At 40.6% G+C, this 25,532-nt stretch overlaps 1 protein-coding gene and 1 pseudogene across 2 annotated transcripts in view; both read left to right on the top strand.

Moving 5' to 3' along the window:
* The window catches only part of MTUS2 (microtubule associated scaffold protein 2), a 524,310-nt gene that overhangs the window by 107,752 nt on the left and 391,026 nt on the right, over positions 1 to 25,532 (top strand). The window lies entirely within an intron of this gene.
* Positions 72 to 172, top strand: LOC118758016 (U6 spliceosomal RNA; annotated as a pseudogene).

The following is a 25,532-nucleotide window of genomic DNA, read 5'->3' as shown; positions in this document are numbered from 1 at the left end:
ATATCTCGCCAACAAAGCCAGGGGAAACTATATCTCAAGGATTTTGATTTTTTTTTTAGTTTCATCTTCTCGTGCTCGCTTCAGCAGCACATATACTAAAATTGGAATGATACAGAGAAGATTAGCATGGCCCCTGCGCAAGGATGACATGTAAAACTCTTAGTAAATTCTTCAATGACTCATATAGATCATACGGAGGCATAATTTTCTTCAAGAAGTTTCTTGATTTTCTTTTTCTTTTCTTTAGTGACAGGTTAGTCATTCAGTAGCATGTTTTAACTTCATGGCATTCTTAATTTCTTTATTTCTGTTTTTGATTTTGTTTTGTGGCTTTTCATTTAAGGGGATTATAGTAACTGCATAATGGAGACTATCTTATCCAGATGTGAGGACACAATGCAGTATGTGTCTCTACTTTCAGACCAAAAATGGACTTACAATGAAACTGTTTATTATATTTTGACAATAGGAAGCAGGACTCTGCCATTTTCCATGCCCAGAATGATGGACATATGACTGTGTGTGAAGAACTATACTATAGTAATATAGAGGAACTCAGTTGGGGGGAAGGGTTTGGGGAGACGGTAAGGGAAATTCCAGGGCCTATGGAACTGTTTCATAAAGTGATGATGATGATAATAATAATAATACTTAAATAAAATGAGTTTGACATTAGCACATGTATAAACATAATCAGGTTAAGTATTTTAAAACTAATGTTTATGTGATTATACTTCATAAACTAAACATCCACCAGTATCTGGTACAGACTGTATGTTTCTTATCTGAAACGCTGGGAGCCAGAAGTCTTTTGCATTTTGGTGTAATTGTATAGACTTTGCTGGTGAAGCATCCATAATCCATTGATTTGAAATATGAAATCCAAAGCTATTTGAACACTTAACATTATGCTACATTTGGAAAACTCTGCACCATGAAATTTTGTTTCATTCAGAAAATTATTAATGATAAACGTAGAATATCTTCAAGCTATCTGTGTAATATATTATATGAAGCATAAATGAATCTTGTTTTTAGGCTGAAGACATGTTTTATTTATGTGCAAATAATCCAAATTCAAAAATATATGAAATCTCAAACATTTCAAGTCTCAAACACTTTAGTTAAGGTATGTCCAATCTCTGTATACGAAGTGTCTATCTCTACTTTATAGAAAGTGCATATTAACTGTAATTTTTTCTTGTGGTGTGTGGATATTGTTTTTATGGTCCCAAAGAAAGTAGGTATGATTGTAGAAATTAAAAATCAACACTTGGGGATGGAGTTTTGAGAGTACCTGGTTTGAATCTCACTGCTGTGCTGCTTGTCCAGTTTTGGCTAATACGTGCACTTCCTGGTCGGCAGTAGATGACAGAACAACTGCGTGAGCCCCTGTAGGAAACCCAGATGCTAATTCTGCACTTCAGCCTGGTCCAGTCCCTGTTAACAGCATTTGGAGAATGAACCATTAGTTGCAGGATCTTCTCTTTGTCTCAGTGGTTTCAAAGATCACTATAACTATCCCTCCCTCCCTCTGACTTCCTAATAAAAAGAAACTAAATATATCATAAATAGGTAACTGAAATCTACACTGAAAAGTGAAGCCATGCTGGCATTGTTATCTATCATCAGGATCCTGAAAACTCCATTCAAGGAAAAAAAAGGCTGTGTTTGCTTAGCTCTGTGGCACCTGCCTGTGTGAATCTACAGTGCTTTGGCAGCTGTCCTGTACCACTCTACATCCTCCCTTCTGCCTCCACTCCCAAAGGTAGGCATTCTCCTTCTCTCTCCTTATTAAATTCTCCATAAAAGTCAAGCTGAGCACATGCTGCTAGATACAATTCCCTATCTAATCTGGTTGAAGAGGTAGGGCCTTAAATGTAGCATGCAGTCATGACAGTTAATTTTGTTGTATTTTGTTATTAAGAAAAGATGATGTTAATAGGAAGTGAGTAATAAAAAATCAATTAAAATCATTTAGGGAAATTAACGTGCTGACACATTCATAATAGCTTCTCCGGTTGTGAAATGAGATTGACTTGGATTAACAAGAGGTGGTGTACAGAAATGTGCTGGTTTTATTGAAGTGTGTTTCCATTAAACTGACAGCTGTGTGCAAGAGCTAGTACCAGGGCACTCAGTTGGGGGACCCATGAAGAAAAAAGCTAATCAAATAAGACAACTTGTCCTTAATTTTATTTAGGTAAATTCCTCTTCACGTTTTAATCATATAAACTCAGTCATGGCTGGTGCAGAAGGAAGTGGCTGGCTGTTTTTGTTGTCTAACTCTTGGTGGGTTTAGGGGATGACTGAGTGATAGATGGAGGAAATCATTGTGGAGGTGGCAGGGAGAGAGAGGGAAGGCTGAGGGGTCAGGAGACAGAGGAGAGAAAGTGTAATCCTAGAAGGTGCAGGGATTTATTCCAGAAGTCTCACTCAGTCATGAGCTACCTCTTTTCCTGTGAAAATCTCTTTGAGAATACAGAAGTATCTGTGGGCTGTGCGCTTTCACCTTCCCTTCTTCAGAATCATCATATTAGCCTCAGGTAGTAAAATCAGATTTATTTACAACTGAAACTCCCTGTTACATAGCAGAAGGTTGCCCATGAGGAAAATGTGGTGGTGTTTTGTCCAATCCAGTGTGATTGTCTGAGTAGCAACCTGGAAGCAGCTTTCTTCCCATTGTTGCTGAAGGTGGACATTGACCTTTCTGGAAGTGAACTGGTGGGATGTATGGGTTGACAATCACTGGGTCAGTGATTGCAGCACAACCCTGTGGGCTGGGGGGAAACCTGCCTGCTTTCCTCTTACCATCTGGAGATGGGAAAGGAAAGGCAGACTTAGTCCTGCCTTGTGCTTGTTTCCTTGTAGGATTTTAAATTTTAGGTTCCTCTGTCTACGTTTGAACTCATTATATAGGGGAATGGTCAGTGATTTTTGTAAAAGAAAAAAATCTCAGGACTTGCATGGTGGCTCCATGAGCTGATATTCAACCTGCAGTGTGGGGCTGTCCTGGCTGCTGCACTTCTGGTCCAGCTCCCTGCAAATGGACTGGGAAAACAGCAGTGGATGACTCAAGTCCTTGGGCTTCTACACCCATGTGGGAGACTGGAAATTAGCTCAGCTTCAGCTTTTGGGGCCATTTGGGGAGTGAACTAGCAAATGGAAGACCTCTTTATCTCTCTCTTTCTCTCTGTGTCTCTCCTTTTTGTAAACCTGCCCTTCAAATAAAAGTTAATCCTTTAAAAACTCATGTCTAACATTTCTTTAGTCCATTAGGCACTGATAGAAAGTTTTTGACAACATCAGTGGTTTTTAGTTCAGTCCAGTCAGTGCTTTTGAGAGCTTATCTTGCTTGTGTAGTAAAATTCTCCCTGTACCATGTGTCCTAGAACATTTTGGAACACTTTTTCCTTGCTCTGTTACAGTTAATGGTGGATTGTTCGCTCTAGTACACCCAAGGGAGAGTACTCCCACTAGTAACCACAGGGTACTATTAACCATGGAATTGGAAGGAGGCTATAGTGCCACAGTTGGCTGAGAAAAGTGTACAGGTAATTACAACATCTCTTCCTAGTGGGGTTGAGAGTATTTACCCTATTAAAGCTGTTTGTCCTAGAAGAATCAAAATAGATAGGAGACATGTCTACCTGGAGATAGGTCGTCTGAATCTTGGTTTTAGCGAGCTACAATGTGACTTTGGATTGAATAACAGCCCAAGTTTTCATTCTCTGTGATAAAATCATAACTGGTCAGTTTTACCTCATGCTTTCAGAACATCCTTCCTTGTCTTTGGGTGTGGCCACATAACTTACTTTGGTGAGTAAAGTGCTAGCAGATGTGATGCATGAGAAGCTGGTGCTCAAGTGAGGCATCCTGAGACAAATGTACCCAAGGTAACAATGGGAGAATTCCTGAACTCACCTCAACCTGAGTCCCTGAGCTAGCTGCATGTTCACTCGTATGTGAGAATAACGGTGTCTGTGGCTACAGGCAGGTTCAATTGGGGGTCATCTGCCATAGTTGTAAAAGAGAACTGGCTATGACCCTGTCTGTATAATAGGAGTATCATTGCTTCCCTTTAGTGGCTGATTTTCAGGCTTGAAATGAAATTCTTTTTTTTGAGAATAAAATAAAATTCTTCAACAGTAAAGAAAAGCTCAAAGAATTCACCACTTACAGACCTGTCCTACAAATGATACTTAAAGATGTTCTATTGACAGAGAAAAGGCATAGTACCTACAAAAACCAAAGGCAAATGTGGAGAACGTCCCAATAAAACAACCAAAATACTAACTCAAACAATGAATAACCCATTGCTAAAATGACAGGACCAAGTTACTGCCTATCAGTATTAACCCTGAGTGTAAATGGCTTAAACTCATCAACCAGACATTGTTAATTAGTAGACTGAATCCAAAAGAATTGTTACTTTTATTTTAGTTACCTTTATTTTTCAGATCAATTGTTACTTTTATTTTAGTATCCATAATGACTACTAATATTCTATCAGTTGTGATCATTTATACAATTGACTTGGAAAAACAGCTTTTCAAGTGCATTTTTCATTTTAATTGGTTTATTTGGTCCATTGATACAGAAATTTATCTAGTCTGTGCGTAATTTAGATGCTAAGTGTTTATCAAGTATATTTGCAAATGTATTTAACATTTTGTGAATTGTGTTTCCACTTTCTTGGTGACATGCTTTCGAATGTTGCAGCATAAAGATATCAAATGTTGTTAAATTCCCTTATTTGAGGGGCAGACAAATAGGTATACATATACAGAGAGCTAGCGAGCTTAAACCTGCTACTTAAACCGGATACTTGTGGCCGGGGATGAACTGCAGCTGAAGTGTGGCACTGCTGTTGCAGTCCATGTCTCCAGTGTGATTTGCAGAAACAGAGTCCGTTGAGCCGATGCTGCTACTTTCCAGGATCTGAATGAACAGAAAGCTCAAATCAGGAACTGGAACCATTGAATGAAACCTAGTTACTCTGATGTGAGTTGTGGACATCTTAGTCACTAAGATAAAAACTCACCTCAGGAACATTACATTTTGATGAAGTCGCACATAAACACATATGCAAATCTTTGTGCGTTAGTCAGAAGCAGATGTGTAAGTCAAGGTTATAAAGCTTACACCTGAGTTTTCCTGAGAATTCTATAGTTTTATGTCTTTTTTTTTTAATATTGCAAAGTCAGATATACAGAGAGGAGAGACAGAGAGGAAGAGCTTCTGTCTGATTCATTCTTAAGTGGCCGCAATGGCTGGAGCTGAGCCAATCTGAAACCAGGAGCCTGGAACCTCTTCCAGGTCTCCCATGCGGGCGCAGGGTCCCAAGACTTTGGGCCGTCCTCAACTGCTTTCCCAGGGTGAAAGCAGGAAGCTGGATGGGAAGTGTGGTTGCCGGGGTTAGAACTGGCGCCTATATGGGGTCCCGGCACATTCAAGGCAAGGACTTCAGCTGCTAGGTCATGGCGCTGGGCCCTACAGTTCTGTCTTACACATAGGAATACTTAGATGATCAATTTGGAGATAATTTTATTTATGAAGGAGGCCGCATGTCATTTCGTTTGCCTATAGATAATCATTGTATGTGTTTGAAAGACTGTCACTTTGATATTTCATGTTGACATCTTATGAAGAGTCAGTTGAATATTAATGCAAAGATATTTTTCAGTAATTTCGGTGGATTATTTTGTTTCACTACCTATTCTAGTCCATTGCTGCATCATCTTTATTACTGTAGGAATTTGGTAGATTTTAGCACCAAGAAACGTGAATCTTGCGTTTCTCAACTTTTTAGGACTGCTGAAGATACTTACGTTTCATCAAATAGTCATAGGAATTTTAGAATTTATCGATTTCCACAGACAAAATTATCATTTTAAGAGGTATTGCATTGAAGTTTCAGATCAATTTGTGGAATATTATGATATTAACCATGTCTTAGGGTTTATGATGCTGGTTTGTCCTCACATTCTTATGTCATTTAACTTAAATAACAATATTCTATAATCTGTTTGTTCAGTTGGTAGGTTTTTTTTGGTTGAAGGTATACTTCTGTATCTTTAGTTGGTTAAATGTAGAATTATTTGCTTAATTTCAATCTTAATGAAAGTATTGGAACATGAAAAGCAATAAATAAAGCACTCTTGTCTGTACAGTATTTGACTCATAATTAACAGGTGAGAAGTAAATAGTAACTGCTTTGAAAAATTAAAATGTAAGATATACACCCAAAATCATGGGTGTATTTTGTTCCTAGTGGGAAGTAACCAAATAAAGAGGAAGCCAAGTAAGGTTTATGAATTGCATCCTGTGTCCACTCTAAATTCATTACTGTTCTGGTTGCTTTGTGAATGTAGAGTATGATGTAAAACAAGACATTTCAGGAAAATGGAATTGAAGGGGGAGTTTTACCACAAAATGACCTGAAAATTCATGCATAACTTTCTTCATGTGTGTATTTCTCATGAATACTCTTTAAAGACTCGCGTATGTATTATGGTGCTCTAGAGAAACAACCCATATGTGTTTTCCTGTTTACCTATTTTATTAGGTAATTGGAGTTGGCCCACAGCATTTGAGGCTGGTACGTCTGAGATGTGTAGGTCAGGTTAGCAGCTGGACAGTCAGGTCAGACTTGATGTTGCATTTTGTTGTCTGCAGTCTGTAGCTGGGCATACATTTCTACATGAAGGCGGAGTTTGTATGTAGCAATTTTCAGGCAGGATTCTTTCCAGCTTGTGAGATCTCAGTCTTCATCCTAAGGTCTTCCACTAACTGGCTGAGGCCCAGCCATGTTATGGCTGGTCATCCGGTGCAAACACTGATCACATCTGGGAAAAGCCTTCACAACAGCATCACGACTGGTGTTTGGGTGACATAGCCTAGCAAAATGGACACATTAAGTGAGCATTACACCAGTGCGTATGCGATGCCTACTGTGTGATTGTTCTGGGCCCATGGTGCTGAGTAGTATGAGGTGTGGTGCCACCCTCATGTAACTTGAATTCTTCATGATCATTTTGCTTTATATTTGCTGAAATCTGCGTATAGTTCTCGTATCATTTAGCACAGGTGGAAACAAGGGTGCCAGGGAATGAGTCATGCAACTAGAATCACTTGTGTAGTGTGCAAAAATTTTCTCACATTCTGTTGGTTGCTTCTTCACTTTGTTAATTGTTTCCTTTTCTGTACAGAAACTGTTTAGTTTGTAGTACCATTTGTTCATTTTGGATTTGACTACCTGTGCTTTTGGGGTCTTTTCTAAGAAGTCTTTCCCTGTTCCTATATCTTGGAGAGTGCTTCCTGTGTTTTCCTTTAATAGCTTGATGGTTTCTGGGTGTAGATTTAGGTGCTTGAACCATTTAGAGCTGATTTTTGTGTACTGTGACAGGTGTGGGTCTTCTTAAGTCTGCAAGCTGCTATCCAGTTGTCCCAACAGCATTTGTTGAATAGACTAGGCTTTTTACCTGGATTGCTTTCAGGTTTTTTTTGTTAAAGAATAGTTGGCTATACCTATTTGGGCTCGCTTCTGGTGTTTCTGTTCTGTTTTGTTTCTGTACCAGTACCAGACTGTTTTGATGACCATTGCTCTGTATTATGTCTTGAGGTCTTGAATTGTGATTCCTCCAGCTTGGTTTTTATTCTTCAGGCTAGCTTTGGCTATTCGTGGTCTCTTGTGTTTCCAGATGAAGTTCTGTATCTTTTGTATTTTTGAGAAGAATGTTGGGATTTTGATTGTGATTGCATTGAATGTGTGTATTACTTTTGGTAAAATGGACATTTTGATGATGTTGATCCTTCCAATCCAGGAACGTGGTGAGTTTCTCTGCTATTTTCTCAGGCCATAAGCAGGGAGCTGGATCATAACTGGAGCAGCCAGACAGAAATGAGCACCCATATGGGATGCTGGCACTGTAGGCAGAGATTGGAATGCTATGTCACTTTGCTGATCCTGCATATTTTAAGGGATAGAGGAAAGCTTCCATGTCCAAGGATTATTGTTAACAGACTTGGTTCTTACACTTCCTAAGAAACAGTTTGGAAATCTATACATAGTTGCATATATATCCCTACTTTCTTAACATCCTAATTAAAGTGAAGATTCTTGCAAAAAAAAAAATGAAGTAAGCCTGTTGTACCTTCCTATCTAGAAGGGTTTGTTGCATGGTATAACACAAAGGTCAGCTGAATATTTAGTCAGATGGAGATGCTGGTTGTTGCATTTGGTTCGAGGTATTGCTACCATTGCATCATTTTCTCATGGGTTTGCTCCTCCTTCTGTGTATTAATCAGCATAATAATCTTGTATAATATTATCGTTTTGTATGTTAGTGTTCCAGTAAGCCTTTTTGATTCTCTTATATGGTAGGGATCCAGCCACTGCTTACTCCTGGAGGTAATATGGCATCTTTGAGGTGCAGGTGCTATGTGGTTTGCTCTTTGGTAGAGCTTATTTTTTTTTAATTGTACAAATTTTATTTTTGATAATTCTTACATATTTGATTAGGGTGCAAAGTGTCAAGGGCTAGAGGAAAGTGGGTGAAACCATTTTCATTCTTTTTCCCTTCCTGTTTTGGCACAGAGGGGAAAATTAAGGGGAGAAACCACACCCAGCTCCCCAACCATCCCAGGGTCCCCAGTGTGGGGAATGCTCCGAGGATCCTACTGAAGTGGTTTTGATAGTTCAACAGTTCTGTGTTCCTGCTGATACTGCCACCCCAAGTGTGATGAAATCTCTCCAGAATCCACTGACTGACATAGTCCACCTTCGAGTCTCGGTTTGCCCAGATATTCACTACCAACTCTTTACTGAGTTAGTTGATTAATTTGTTCTGTCATCTGTCCTCTGTTATTGTGCCAGGAATCCTCTGCAGGCTCCAGTGTACTGTCATATTCTTCATGTACATCTAGATATACTGTCCCCTGCTCTGTCTAAGGTACTGTGGAGGCCCAGCTTTGACACATGCATTCCACAGCCAGATCATGGAGCTTGCTGTTTCCTCCATGGTTGGAATTCTGAATCCAGCTATTCAGTTAGGAGGATTCCCAAAGGAACTTCATTTGAGGTGATCCTAGACCTGATTCTTGTATGTGTTTGCCAATACAGGGTCCAGCACAGTCCATCACCCAAATCAGCCTTCATGTACATGTTAGTTGCAATTGCTGGATCAGCTGTCTCCAGTCCTGTTTTCTGTGCAAACTAATGGGTGTTGCAGTCCAGCCTGATTCTGCCCAATGCACACTTGGCCCCCATGCAAACTAATGAGAGCTGCAATTTAGTTGGAGTGACCCACAATAACTCCTGCCAGACCAGCCTCCTGCCCTTGTTCCCATGCTTGTCAGTGTGTAGAGCAGCCTGATTCTGTCTGTCCCACATCCTGTTCAGCTCTTCTGTGTATCAATGGACATTGAATCCTAGTTTAACCCAGTCAGCCCCACTATCCAGCCCACACTGGTACCAGTGGGTGTGCCACTTTCTGTCTAGCCGTGGTTGTTTGAATCCTGGTTCTTGTGCTCACAGTCAGAGTGACAATCTAAGAGGGAAGTGCCCACTGTTTTCCCTAATGGACCCACTCCCACTCCTAGATCTTGCGCTCTCCAGGTGGTTCTGCAGCTTAGCTTGACAGAGTCTCACTCCCCCATTCCCCCCGAGACAGCATCTGCTAGCTGATGCTGTGGCAAAGCCCAGCCAAACCTCACCCACTCTGGCTTATGCATGTACCAGTAGGAACAGTCTGCCCAACCTGGCTTATCCCCGATCCAGCTTATATGCAGGCCAATAGGTGTTCTAGCCCTGCCTGGCCTGGTCTACCCCCAATCCCAGCTCTCATGCTCACAAGTGGGAATAGTGGTTCAAAGGGGGAACTATTCACAGCCCCCCCCCCACACTGTGTTTGCCCACTCTCCCTTGAATCTCATGTGTGTTGGTTGGATCTGTGGCCCAGTCTGGTATGGCTCACTTCACCCCAGCATTTGCCAGTGGGTGCTGTAACCTGGCCTGGTCCAGCCCACCCCCAGTTCCAGCTCACACTGGTGGAAACTACAGCCCAGCCAGCCCCCAGTCCCAACCCTAATTTGGATAGGTGTTATTGTGGCCTGACTGTGCTTGATCCACACACCATTTTGGCCCTTGGATATGCCAGCAGGTGATATGAACTGGCCCAGCCTGGCTTACCCCAGATCTGAGCCAAATGCATGTCAGTGGGTAATGTAACCTGGCCTGGTGTAGGCTGCTCCCTTTCTTGGTTCTTGCACTCACATGCAGGAACTGTGTCCCAACAGAGGAGTATCCAAGCTCTTCTATCAGAAACTCTCCCAATACCAGATCTTGCGCACACCAGTGGGTCCATGGGCCAGGCCTACTCTGTCCATATCCTGTCCTAGCAGGAACAGTGGTCTTTTCTGACCGGTCCCCACCTGTTTCAGTTCTTACTGTTGGGTGCTACAGCCCAGCCAAGCTTGGTCCATACTCGGACACAACTCATGCATGGCTCAGCAAGGACAGAGATCTAGCCCAGTCCATCCTATAACCATCGTGGTTCTCATGAGCACCAGTGGTTGTTGGAATTTAGTCCAGTCTTACACGCCCCAGACTCACTCCGCACTTGTGCCGAGGGAGACTGCATCCATGTCCATGCCAGACCGCTGCCCCCTCTCTGGCCCCAGTGCTCACTAGTGTGACCTACAACCCAGCCAGGGCATTCCCTTAGCTCCCCAACCAGTCCTGATCCCAGCCACCGATGTGCATGTGCCAGTGGTTACTCTGACCCAGTTTAGCATAACCCCTCCTTTGTCTTGGCCTTTGCCTTTGGATGCTGCATCCTGGCCTGGCCCAGCCAGCCCCAGTCCCAACGCATGCTGATGAGTGCTGCAACCTGGCCCTGCTCAGACTGCTTTCATCCCTGGCTCATGCAAACCAATAGGAATGGCAGCCTAGCCCGGCATGACGTGCACTCCATCCTGGTTTCTGCATTTGCCAGAGGGCTATGATTTGTTTGACCCCATACTGTCTGCCCCCTTGCAAAACCAACTCACACACTTGCCAATGGATGGAGCTACCCTGCCCAGCCTGCCCAATACCCAGGCCTGGACCACGTACTCATCAGAGGGAGCTGTGACCCACAAGGGCAGTTTCCAAGGTTTTTCCACTCAGGCCACTCCCAGACCCAGATCTCACACATGTCCTTACCCAACATAGCCTGCCCCATCCGTCTTGGCCTCTGTATGTGCTTGGTATGGCCTGGCCCACCTGACACCCTGTTTGAGGGTACTCGTTCAGGTGCTGCAACCTGGACTTGTCCCACTTGTTCCCAGCCCCAGTATCAGTGAGCATTGGTGAGTTCCACGGTCATGCCTAGCTCAACCCGTCACCATGCCAGCTATCAAACTAACCAGTGGGATTTGTAGTTCCATAGGGTTGAACCCACATATCCCCCACTGAATTCATTGCTGGACCTGGTTGTCTTATGTCCTTTTTGGTGTCATGGCCAAGTCTAATGTGACCCATCCCCTGATTTGATACTCACCATCAGGTCCTAGGATCCAGCCTTGCTAGATGGGTCTCCAGCCACAGATTGTGTTTGCGCTGGCGTGTGGTAGTCAGCCATGTTCTATGCTAACCAGCCCAACCCAGGACTTCCATGTGGGCTGGTGCATCAGTCTGACCCATAAAGATCTTTAGGTCTCTCCCCTCTAAGCCACCAGGTCTCACCCATCACTTTCTTGCAAGCACAATGGACCTGTCATTGGGTGTCCCTCGGGATCTATTTCTCACCTACATGTGTAGTGACTTTATCCATGGATTTCCCTAGACAGTAATTCTAGATCCCTAGACCCCAGAGCTCACTTCCATGTGGCCCAGGACCCTCTTCCTGCCTAGCAGTAGTGGATAGGGAGCTAGGATCCCCAGCAGGAAATCTGGGCCAGCCTGGGTACCCCCAGTGACAGCCACATGGCTGGGGGATCCAGACACCTGCACCACTGCTCTGACTTATCTGGACTCCTGATAGAGCTTATCTTTGTATTGAGTTATAAGCTACAATCAGGCTACACATCTGAAACACAGAATATTTTCAGGCCCACAGCAAGGTCCTACGAGTTCTGCCCAGATTCCCCACATCCCGTAGTAATCACAGTTCTATCACTGTAGAATTGTTTTGTCTGAACTTGAACTTCTTGCACATGGATTTCATAGGGCCCATGCTCCTTTGTGTCTGGCTGCTTCTGCTGTGTTTTATGTATGTAGCAGGTGGCATTTGCAGCATGAAGTACTGAGGGATATTTACATTGTTTTCATTTTTTTTTGCAGAATGATTTTTTCCATATTTTTTGCAAGCACAACAGCTCTTTTTGTATGTTCTCAGGATTGAAATTACTGGGTTGTAGTAATATGGATGAGGGGTCTTCAAAATGCTCATAGTAAATGCATATTATGAAAACTATGTGTGACTTTCTCAAAATTGTTATATTTCGAAATGAATTTGTGCTTGCATGTTAGAGCATGTCTGAAAATGATCCAATCGGAGACACTCAGAAGGGTAAGAAATCAGCTTTAAAAGGGCTTCTCTCAAAATAACACAATTGCTAAAATTGCAGTAAGAGCAGACATGAAATTGTTGGTGAAGCTGAAGTGGAAAAACGGTGAAACTATTGCTTTAATGGTTGTTATGCTTTATGCAAATTTTATAGAAGCTATGCTCAAGAAGTCAGTGGCTTACAAATGGATGACTCCTTTTAAGAAGGGAGTAGATGATGATGTGGAAGAAGTTTGTGTGGTATCAGAGCTTGTACATTAGTTTATGGGGAAAGTGTTCATCTTATTTTTGTCCTAATTGAGGCGATCCAACTGTTAACAGCAGATATAGTGGCCATCACAATCGACATATCAGCTGGTCCAGCTGACACAACTCTAAGAAAAAAATAGAGCAAACCTACTATTTGATGGATTCCAAAGTTGCACTTAAACTAACTCTGTAAGAGTAGAGCCTTCAACGCACATTTTAAACAAGTAGGGGTAATAGCCTAAAATTTCCTCAAAGAATTATAGCAGGAGATGAAGCATAACTTGGCCAGTACTATCCTGAGGACAGAGTACAATCCTAGTAATGGCTACTAAGAGGTGATGTGGTCCAGGTGAAGCCAAGGCAGGTTGAGCAACAGCAAAGGGCATGCCAGAAGTTGTTTGAGGTACTCAAGGCATTGTGTTGTTGTTGTTGTTGTTGACTCTCTGGAGGGTCAAGAAATAATAAATCTGCTTTTGAGAAAGTAAGCCCTGTCTTGATTGAAAATGTTTTTCAAAGTGCTTGCAGAAGTGTCCAGAAAAGCTTCAGCAGAGAGTCCTTCTTCCCATGATAGTGGTGCTCTTTTGACTCTAAACAAGTGCAATTTTGTGAGTATTCCAATGGGAAATCATAGGTAATATACCTTAGGGTCCTGATTTGGTTCTCTGTAACTTCTCTTTTGCTTCCAAAATTTAAAAACATGTAAAAATAACCATATTTATTCACTACATCTGTGCAGGATTTTTGTTCGTATTCCTTTAAGACCCTGTAGTGCCTCACATTTTACTTTTAGCTTTCATTGCTGTTAAGTTCACACTTCAGTACTGGACTTACAATCTGTTATTTATGCCAAGTGGTGTTCCTTATGTTCATCATTTGTTACTTCTCTCCACTAGTTCACTTCCCAGATGGTTGCAATGGCCAGGGCTGGGCCAGTCAGAAGCTGGGAGCTTGGAACATCTGCTTCCAGGTCTCCCACATAGGAGAAAGGTGCCCAAACACTTGGTTCATCCTCTGTTGCTTTCCCAGACTTTTAGCAGGGGGCTGGATCCAATGTGGAGCACTGGGATATGAATTGGTGCCCTTATAGGATGCCAGCATCATAGGTGTAAGCTTCATCTACTGTGCTACAACTCTGGCACCTATTTATTTATTTTTGGTTATTTACTCCTCTTTATTTTTAAAGATTTTATTTTTGCATACTGAAAAGCAGATTTTCAGGGAGAGAACGAGAGGCAGAAAACAGGAGATCTTTCATCTGTTGGTTCATCTCTCAAGTGGTCACAGGACAGATCGAAGCTAGGAGCCTTAAACTCTCTCCTGGCTTCCCTCATGGGTGGTAGGGAACCAAGTACTGGGCTGTCCTCTGCTGCGTACCCAGGAACATCAGAAGGTCGCTGGACTACAAGTGGAGTAGCGGGGATTGGAACATTTACATTTAGAGCATGCTGGCATTTCAGGCTGTGGCTCAGCCTCCTGTACCACAATGTCAGTCCTAAGTGGTAGTTTCTTAAACTTAGTTGCAAAGTAGCATCTTAAACATACCAAGAGCTTTCAGTACAGTATTAAATTACAACTCATTTGTCTGATTCAGGTTTCAAATTACTTTTTGCTTATGCATGATTTTGTAACATGTTGAACCGCCAATTTAGGAAAAAATATTCACTGACTTGGGCATGCCTTTAAAATGTTATTTCACTGTATGGTATTTAAGAAACTCAACAGACTCAATATGATCAGGATGAGGAATTCTCTGAGGATAACATTGAATATGGACTGACCAGACAGAGTGGAAAGGCTATTTGTAAAACATGTGACAGAAATCTTATATCCAGGATATTAAACTGCTTTAAAACAAATTAATGACAATTGAAAGAAAATGTGGGAGAAAGACTGGACATGCATGTCACCAAACACAATTTCTAAAAACATAATAAAATATAAAAACATCCAGTTTTATTAATCATGAGGAAAATGCAATAAATCTACAATGAGATACCAAAAGCCCCTCTCCCGGTACTAATCACTAAAATTAAAAATATGGACATGCCAATATTGACAGAGTTGGAGAATGTTACATCTCTGTTGATGGGAGTATATACTGAAGCAGCAATTTGTAAATAGTTGAAGAAAACATTAAAATTTGCTCAGTAATCTCATTCCTAGACATCTAGCCGGCAGAAATGTGTCCCATTTTGTATCTGCAAAACAGGTGCAAGAATTTTCATCACATGATTATTCCCAAGAACTCTAAAGTAGGAACAATCAAAATCTCCTTCATTAAGAGAGTAAGTTAGCAGCCTGTGGTATATTGTTACAGTGAAATCCAGTATGGCAGTCTATAGAGTGTTTGCTACAGGGAGTGATATAGATACGTCTCACAAAGTGTTGAGTGAGCAAAGCCAGTTGCAAAGGGTATGCAGTATATAATTTCACTTAGTATCAAGGTCAAAAACAGGCAAAATTAACCCATCAGGTCATGTTACTTGTGGAGAGGGTGACATACATAATGGCTTCCCTATTGCTGGCTGGTCAGATTCTAAGTTCCTGCCTTGGATGATGTGTCCTTGAGATGGGAAGTTTGTATTGATTCACTTAATGAAACTTTTTTCTGCTTGCAGGTTCTGCCTTAATAAATACTTATCTAAACATGTATTAATTATAAGAAAGAGGCATAAACAAAAAGTTATAGTCATATCGCGAAAAAGCTTGAAAAAATAGTTCGTAGTACACAATACCACAGCCACTCCAGCAGTTCTGAGGATTCATATTTGGGGCGATTACTTAGTTGTTTAACTTCCTCCTTGATAAAATGAAGATTATAGTAGTGCTTAATTAATATTGTTTTGAGTGTGAGATTCGTATTATATTTAATATGATCAGTGTTTGATTTATAGTTAGTGCTTTAAATTATTCATTTGAATATTTACTGAGTTTTTGCTCACGTGCCTGGCATTGGGTTCATGATAAGGTAAACTTAGACAATCACTGAACTCTGGTCTTGGCAGAGTCAACTAATATTAATATTAATAAAAAGTTAATATTAACATTAAAATTAATATTAAAATGTCAATATCGATTAATATGCCAATTAATATTAAAATTAGAGTACTGCAGAGAGGGGCCTGGCGAGATAGTGTAATGATTAAGGTCCTCACCTTGAACGTGCCAGGATCCGATATGGATGCCGGTTCTAATCCTGGCTGTTCCACCTCCCATCCAGCTCCCTGCTTGTGGCCTGGGAAAGCAGTCGAGGACGGCCCAAAGCCTTGGGCCCCTGCACCACGTGTGGGAGACCTGGAAATAAGTTCCTGGCTCCTGGCTTCAGATCTGTATAGCATCGGCCATTGCGGCCACTTGGAGTGAATCATTGGATGGAAGATCTTCCTCTCTGTCTCGCCTCCTCTCTGTACATCTACCTTTCCAATAAAATAAATAAATCTTAAAAAAAAAGAAGTGCTGCAGAGCTGCAAATGGTTTGGAGGTACCATATTAGTACTAGCATGCGATATTGCCATCTCCACAGATAGGGTCTTTTGTGTTGGACAAGACAGATGAAAGATGTGGACACTGGCAGATGTTATGGTGAGATAGGACTTGAGGTGTTTTGAAAGACGAGTTTTCAGGTGAAGGTTGGGGGTGCTTACCATTCCAGTAGGAAAGTGGCATCAAGGCAGGGATTGCTAAAGGGATTTGCCTCACCTGGAGATTCTAGGAAGCTCAGCGTGGCAGGTGCACAGGAGGCCAGGGAGGAGCCCAAGTTAAGAGCTTTTCTATAGGGCAATGAAAGTGTGCTGACTGGTTGGCTTTCTTACCTCTTAAGGGTTAATGCTGCTTTTATCAATTTGCTTAACAGAAACGAAGCTGTTGCACTTGATGCAAATATGGTTTCTAGTCTTTTGTTTGCTTTTAAAAAATTGCACAGTGATGTTAAAGTTTGTTGTAGGCAAGTCTGCTCTTTTGCTAGAGAATTTCTATGATGGAAGGCCTCATTTCTAGAGATGAGAAATCTTTAATTCTGTTTCATTATTTTTGTCTGGTTTCACTTTATGTAATTAAATATAAAAGGATGCCAAATTAATATCTGCATGTTTGGAGTAGAGTGCCTGAAACACACACACATACACAAATAGCTTGCTAGCTTATAATTTCAAAACATTTATTAAATGACATTTCCCATTCCTGTTGATGGATTCTTTGTCATGTACTGTGTTCCTGTGCATAATGAGATTTGCGTCTGAGTTATTAGGTGTGCTCTGTTGCCTTTTGTTTTGCTTTGTCAGTGTAAGATTGTTTATGTCAGAATATTTACAAAAAGTCTTTCTGTGTTTATAAATTAAAACTTGTGAAGACTTATTTTGTCTTATTATGTTTGTGTGTTTGCTGAAACTTGTGTTTAGGTCTGGGGAGTAGTCTGAGCAGGGTCAGTCATGTGGACTTGCGTGGTATGCACTACAAACACCATTCACTCATGACAGGTGCTTCTTTCAAAAATGTTTCTGCTAGTCTTACAGTGCTTTGAATGACAGCTTTACCTGGGAGATGATGATGTATTTAGTAGTGGATTCTGCAAACGGCTCCATGTTCATAGAAAACATCTTAGTACCAGTGCTTCAATACTTGAGAATAAGTATCAGTAAAATGTTATCAACATTTTATTGGTAAGATTCAGAAAGCTTGAAGTAACTAACATCAGGAAGGCACATTACATTAATAAGACTGGCTGGAATTTCTAATAAAGCTCTCATCCGTCTGCCCCCTAATTTGTTTCTTTTTCTGCATATGTCTCTCCCTCTGTGTGTGTTTGTACATGCATGCATACATATGAGCATCTGCAAGGGCCTAGTGTTGTTTTCAGCTGAGGTGATTCTCAAGTGGTTTTCTTTAGTGGCTCATGAGGCAGAAGGCACGGTACAAGTCAAGGAGAATAGTTTTGTCAGTGTATTTGTTAGTTTCTGTTGCTTTAACGAGAAAGTTGAGTCTGAAGGGTGGTTCATAAGGAAAAGTCTTCTCATAGCTCTGGAGATTGAATGCAGGGCACGAGCACAAGCCTGGCTCTGGTATATGACATTGTGATGACAGGAAGGTTTGTGAAGGAGATTATATCCAGAAACATGAAGCCCAGAGAGTGGCTCAGGGACCGCCAAACTTCGTGGTTCGTAAGAATTGCCTTAAGCCCTCCCCTAGGACCTTTCCAAGTGCTTCACTTGTTGAAGGATCTGCAACTTTTCACATGGCCACCCTGGGGACCAAGGCTCCAGCTAGTGCATTAGCCCTGGCAGCATAGAGGTGCTCCTTAGACATGGCCAGCAGCGGAGCAGTATGTGTGTACTGTTTCCTGGTGTTTGCCTTTAGGCAACTCACCGCTGAAACCAGAAAACATCCATCTGTCAGAGGTTGCTAGAAGTTGACATTCCATTCTTAAATGGAATTTAAAAATGTGCAGAAATAGGCAGCAGTTGTTCATCATTGCCCTCCGTTCATGGGATTTGAACTGTGGGAGTTAAAGTGGCTTGCCTTGATAAAGCTGAAGTGCCTGTTTCAGTCTCATCGCACTGGAGGCTTACAGTCTCCATGTGAGGTGCATATTCGCAGTAACCACATTTACAAAGTCTAGAGTCCCAGCAGCACTCCTGAAAGGAGCCGGCTCCCTCTCCATTCTGCCATGTGGCTCAGATTTGTCAGAATTCTCCAGACCTATTCCTTGGGGTGCCTGTAAAATGCAAACAAGTAGAATTCCTGTAGTTACAATGACAGACCATCTGTTTGGTTGCTCGTATATATAAAGATTGATGATATGATTGTCTGAAATAGACTCCCCTGAGGAATATGTTCATTTTCTTAATTATTACTTGTTATATATGCATATTAAGTATATGACATACACTGTGTAATTACTTGAGCCATTTTACTCAAATAGAAATTTTTTTTGCCTTTAAATTCTGTTGTATCTCAAGGCTAATCCAAGAGTTTTTGCCTTGCTAAATGTTGTTCCTGTTGCTGCTGTATATGGTTTACTAAAGGAAATAACCGAAAAAGGAATCCTATCATTTAAATTATTTGTACTAAAGAATATGTGTGACTTTACAGGTTATACTGCTGGATTTTTTCCTTTAAGGTATATTTTATTCTACTCCCACTGATCTAATGGAATTTCAGTAAACTTTTTAAGATGAACAAACATGAAAAGTGTGATGTTTTTATGCATGTATACATTGTATTATGTCCAGTAAGGATAAATAGAGACAACTTTAACATTGTCTCATGGTAAAAGTGTTTAAAATCCCATATTGTCATTTTTCGCTAGAGAAATATATGGCACAATGGTATTAACTAGTCACCGTACTATGCAGTGAAACCGCAGAAACTCTTACTCCTATGCACCTATAACCTAGTACCTGTTGATCATCCTCTCTCCATCTTCTTCTGCCCACTTCCCTCTGCAGCCTTTGGTAACCACCATTATACTTTCTGACTTCTAAAGGTTGGCAGAAAAATGGAATTACAAGACAAATTCATTTTGGCACACAAAATTTTGATATCCAACCATGTTTTTTTTGTAACACATTTTCAGAACTTTGAAGAACCCTCATTTGTATGACTCTTGAAGTTTTTATACCAAAATAAACCTAGCTTTTGTCTTTTATTATCGTATTTTTCATGTTTTGTATTTGAAAAGCAAAGAGAATGAGATGGAGAGGTGAGGAGGGGGAAAGAGAAGAGGAGAGAGAGGGAGTGGGAGAGGGACTCTAACGGATGATTTACTGCACAAATATGGCTAGATTGGGACAGGGAGCCATGACCACAGCAATGTGAAATGCAGGTACCTTATCCAGCATCTTAAATACTAGCCTACACGGTCAGCGCAGTGTAGCTTATATTTCGATATTCCACAAACACCTGGAATTCCCCTCGTATTTAGCACCTCTGTTGGATTTCTGCTTCTGAGTGGGGGCTGTGCTGTGTTCACTGTGTGCCTCACAGCATGACCTATTGCTTTCTGTGTGGAAATTCACTTTGACTTACTCCACTGAGTGATGATGGAATGTGCTTCCTGCAGAAGATGGCCCAAGTGCTTGGGCCGCTGCTAACCATGGGAGAAATCTGGATAGGGTTCCAGGGTCCTGGCTTTGTTTCTGCTTCCAGCCCTATGGTTGTTGGAACCATTGGGGGAGAGAACTAGCAATGGAAAATATTGTCTCACTTTTTCCCTTTCACTACCCCTCCACACTCTGCCTTTCAGATAGATAAATGGATTTTTTGTTTACAGAATTGCACTTTTTCTATTAGCATCATTTTGTCTGCTTGGCTGTGTTTGGTCTCTTGGCAACTAAGTGATCAACAAGATTTTTTTAAATTTTTTATTTTAAATTTTGAATTTTATGGTACAATTCTGTGTAGTCCGGGATTCCCCTGCCCCCAATTCCCACACCCCGCCAATTGATTTTCCAATATTTTCACAACAGTATATACATTCATAAGGAGTTACAATTCCATCACTCTGCTACCTAAGTGTGCCCCAACATTGCTGGTACAGACAATCTCAGTCCATCGTCCAATTGTCTAGATATTTTCATTGGAAGTCCATCTTTTATTTGGAATTAGGGATGCATGTTGCATTCAAATCTGGATGTGGTAGTTTTCATTACTCCATCACTATATATTACAATTTGCATGATGGTTTGCTTATATTATAGAGGATATATCATATTTGTCTTTTTGTGTTTGACTTATTTCACTGAGCATAATGGTCTTTAGTTGGGTCCATTTGGTTGCAAAATGAATAATTTCATTCTTTTTAATGGCTGAGTAATATTTAATGGAGTAGATGTACAATGGTTTCTTTAAGTGCTCCTCTTTGAATGGACGTCTGGATTGTATCCACGTCTTTGCAATTGTGGATTGTGCTGCTGTAAATTTAGTATTACACATTTCCTTCTCATATGCAGTCTTCCTTTCCTTTGGGTATATTCCTAGGAACAAGATCACTGGGTCATATCGCAGGTTTATTTGGAGTTCTCTAAGTACTCTCCATACTGATTTCCATAATGGTTGTACTAGCCTGTACTCCCACCAGCAATAAATGAGGGTACCTTTCTCCCCACATCCGTGTCAGGAGGTGTTGTTAGTAGAGTTCTGAATGTAGGCCAGTCTCACTCCAGTTAGGTGGTACCTCAGTGTGGTTTTCATTTGTATCTCCCTGATGGCTAGGGAGCAAGAGCATGTTTTCATATGTCTGTTAGCAATTTGGATATGTTCTTCTGAAAAATGTCTGTTCATTTCTGCCCATTTTTTTCAGTTTTTTTTTCTGCCCCTGTGTTTCTGACGCTCTTTGTAAATCCTGGATATTAGTATCCTATCTCCTGTGTAGTATGCAAAAATTTTCTCACATTCTGTTGGTTGCTTCTTCACTTTATTAATTGTTTCCTTTTCTGTACAGAAACTGTTTAGTTTGTAGTACCGTTTGTTCATTTTGGATTTGACTACCTGTGCTTTTGGGGTCTTTTCTAAGAAGTCTTTCCCTGTTCCTATATCTTGGAGAGTGCTTCCTGTGTTTTCCTTTAATAGCTTGATGGTTTCTGGGTGTAGATTTAGGTGCTTGAACCATTTAGAGCTGATTTTTGTATACTGTGACAGGTGTGGGTCTTCTTAAGTCTGCAAGCTGTTATCCAGTTGTCCCAACAGCATTTGTTGAATAGACCAGACTTTTTCCCTAGATTGTTTTCAGTTTTCTTGTCAAAGATTAGCTGTCTGTACATGTGTGGGCTCCCTTCTGGTGCTTCTATTCTTTTACATTGTTCTTCTTCTCTGTTTCTGTACCAGTACCAGACTGTTTTGATAACCATTGCTCTGTATTATGTCTTGAGGTCTTGAATTGTGATTCCTCCAGCTTGGTTTTTATTCTTCAGGCTAGCTTTGGCTATTCGTGGTCTCTTGTGTTTCCAGATGAAGTTCTGTATCATCTTTTGTATTTTTGAGAAGAATGTTGGGATTTTGATTGTGATTCCATTGAATGTGTGTATTACTTTTGGTAAAATGGACATTTTGATGATGTTGATCCTTCCAATCCAGGAACATGGTGAGTTTCTCTGCTATTTTCATTATCTTCTATTTCCTTTTAAAATGTTTTATAGTTTTCATTATAGAGGTTTTCCACATGTTTAATTAACTTAATTGCTTGGTATTCCAGATGTCTCTCTATTATTTTAAGTGGACTGTACTTATAATTTCTTTCTCAGCTGTGGACTTATTTGTGTACACTAGTGTCATTAATTTGTGTTCATTAAATTTGTATCCTGCTCCCATCCAAAGTCTCTTATGAGTTCAATAGTTTCTTGACTGAGTTGTTGGTTCCCATATGTAGAGAATCATGTCATTTGCAAATAGAGACAATTTCAATTGCCCATTTCCATTTGAATTCCTTTAATTCCCATTTCTTGCCTAGTAGCTCTGGCAAGGACTTCTAATACTATCTTCAAGAGTAGTGGTGATAGTGTACTTCCCTGTCTAGTTTCAGATTTTAGTGTGAAGGCTTCCAGTCTTTCTCCATTTAAAATGATGCTGGCATTGGGTTTTTGGTAAATTGCTCTGATTGTGTTGTAGAATGTTCCTTCTATTCCTGTCTTGCTTAGTGTTTTCAGCATGAAGTGGTGTTGGATTTTTTATCAAATGCCTTCTCTGCATCTATTGCGAGGGTCATATGGTTTTTGTTTTTTCATTTTATTGGTGTGATGTATACATTTATTGATTTGCAAATATTGAACCATCCCTGTATGCCTAGTATGAGTCCTACCTGGTCCAGGTGAATGATCTGGCTGCTGTATTGTTGGATCCTGTTGGTATTTTGTTGTTGTTTGTTGGTATTTTCTATGTTGGTATTTTTTGAGGATCTTTGCATCTACATTCATCAAGGATATCATCTGTAGTTCTTTTTCTGTTTCGCTATCTGGCTTTGGTATTAAGGTGATATTGGCTTCATAGGAAGAGTTTCTATTTTCTATTGCTTGGAAAAGCTTGTGGAGGATTGCGGTGATTTCCTCTTGTTGTGTTTCTAGTTGCTTCATCTGTTAGCTGTTGAAAACAGGTTAGCTGATTTACTTGGTGTTTTCTAGTTTCTTACCATAAGGTGAACTTGTAACACTATCTTGATTGTGTCTAATAAATTTTATAGTTGTTTTGATGTCTTCATTTGTTTCAAGCAATTTTAAAATTTCCCCTTTGATTTCCTCTCTCACCCGTTCCTCATTTAGTAACATATTATTCAGTCTCCATGTGTTTCCTAGTCTTCCTGGGTGTTTTGACTTGTTGGTCTAGCTTTGTTCCATGATGATCTGTGAAGATATGTGATACAATTTTGATTTTTTTAAAATTTGCTGAGGCTTGTTTTGTGGGCTATAACATGGTCAATTCTTGAGAAGGTTCCATGTATTGAGGGAAAAAAGTATATTTTCTTTCTGTAGGATGAAAGGTTCGGTAGATATCAACTAAGTTCATTTGCTCTAGAGTTTGGGTGAGTTCCCTTCCTTCTTTGCTGAGTTATTGTATTTTTGATCTGTCCATTGATGTTAATGTGGTAGTAAGGTCACCCACTATGATTGTAATTAGAGTCTATTTCTCCCTTTAAATCCATTAATATTTGTTTCATGTAGCTAGAGGCCTTAGCATTTGGCGCATATACATTTATTATGATGATCTCCTTTTGCTGAATGGATCCTTGATCATTATGTGTCCTTCTTCATCTCTTTTAATGTTTTTCACATCAAAGTCTTTATCATGTGATGTAAGAATGACTACACCTGCATGTTTTTCCTTACTATCAGCTTGGAATATCTTTTTCCATCCTTTCACTTTCAGTTTCCTTTGGTCTTTGATGGTAAAATGTATCTCCTGTAAGCAGCAACTAAGTGGGTTTTGTTTTTTGATCCAGTCCTCTAATCTATAACATTTGATTGAGTTTAAGCCATTCAGTGTTAATATGGATAGGTGGATAGGTGGCAATTTAGTCTTGTCATTTTAGCAATGCATTGTTCTTTGATTGAGTCTTCTGCTAGCCTTTTAATGGGATGTTCTCCAGATTTGCCTTTGGTTTTGGTAGCTGCTATTGCTTTTCTCTCATGAGAACATCTGAGTATTATTTGTAGGGCTGGTTTAGAAGAGGTGAATTCTTGAAGTTTTTCTTTGTTGTGGAAGAATTTTATTTCATTTTCAAAGACAAAGAGCTGTGCAGGATACGTATTCTGGGCTGAAATTTTTTCCTTTTTAGAGTCTAGAATATGTCACTCTATTCTCTCCTGGCCTGTAGTGTTTCCTCTGAGAGGTCAGCTGTGAGTTTGGTTGAGGTACCTCTATAGGTCACTTGGTTTTTCTCATCTACACATTTAATGATTTATCCCTATGTTCAACTGAAGAGAGCTTGATTATCACATGTCGTGGTGAAGTTTGCTTTTGATTGACTATCCTTGGTGTTCTCTGACCCTCTTGTATATTGTTTTCTACTTCTTTCTCTAGATTTGGGACATTTTTCATTTATTATTTTATTGGATACACGTTTAATCCCAGTTTCTCTTTCTGCACCTTCTGGAACTCCAATAATTGTTATGTTGAGCCTTTCAATCATACCTTTTAATTCTTAGATGCTTCTTTTTTATCGTTTCCTAGTTCCACTTCTAGTTTTTTGTTTGTTTCTTCATGGTGGCAGGAAATATCTTCCAAATATCTTCTGATATTCTTTCTTCTGCTTCCCTCATTCTATTTTGGATACTTTCCAGTGTACTTTTAATTTACTATATTCTTAATTTCTGTAATGTTAGCTTTCATTTGATCCATTCCTGTGTAGCATATTATTCAAATTCTTTGAACTCCTGTATTACGTGCTTCTCATTGTTGATAAGAAGCTGATCAACAATCCTCCTTTTTTTTCAATGTCTTCCTCAGTTAACTCTGATGGCAAGAGAGGTTTTTGCTCCTTAATCGGGGAATCTTTGGTAGCATTCATTGTGCCTCTGTCTCTTCTTTCAATTTTGACATTGCAAACCTGTTTGGCGGATTCTTCTGCTTAGTGCAGATTTCTAAGATGTATTACCTACAGGTATACAAGTCTGTTTTCATGTTCAATCAATGCGCTGGATTAAGAAGACGCCTACTGTTCCAGATAACTGGTTTTTTGGCGGCACTGATCTTGTCTAGGCACACAAGGTGGTGCCCTGTCAGGGCACTGCTGGAGAGCTGGGGCTGTTGGCCTTTAGGATCTGGGGACCACATAAATCCTGCAGGACATGAAGCTGGAGCTGTCTTCCCCATGGGATCAGCCAGGCATGGCTAGCTGGAAACATTCCCACTCTGGTATTCGATCCCTGTGCTGTGAGCTCTGACCCACTACCAGTCTGCCTTGTAGAGTCTGCTGCTCCCATTCCATTAATTGCTGGGCCAAACTATTCAGCATGATTGGACAGTACCAAGCTACCTTCACCTCCCAGGTTCCCCATGCGAACCCAAGCTCCCACCAGCTGCCTCAAGAGCTGATCTGTGACAGCTGCTGGATCACTGGTTGTTGCTAGAGTCCGATTAGCTGGTGTTTTCTGTTTCCTGTAACAGCACTCCACTGTTGCTGACTCTTCCCTGTGTCCAGGCGTCTCCAGATATCCCCCTATTGACTGCCTGACTGCTCCCTATCTTTTTCTGTAATCTGCTCCCTGTGCTTTACCATGTCTAATGATTCTCTGTCATCCCAAACAT

The sequence above is a fragment of the Ochotona princeps genome, chromosome 12, assembly GCF_030435755.1.
Source record: "Ochotona princeps isolate mOchPri1 chromosome 12, mOchPri1.hap1, whole genome shotgun sequence".
Classification (NCBI taxonomy): domain Eukaryota; kingdom Metazoa; phylum Chordata; class Mammalia; order Lagomorpha; family Ochotonidae; genus Ochotona; species Ochotona princeps.
Note: the sequence above shows the minus strand (reverse complement) of the source record. Positions and strands in the feature narration are given on the sequence as shown.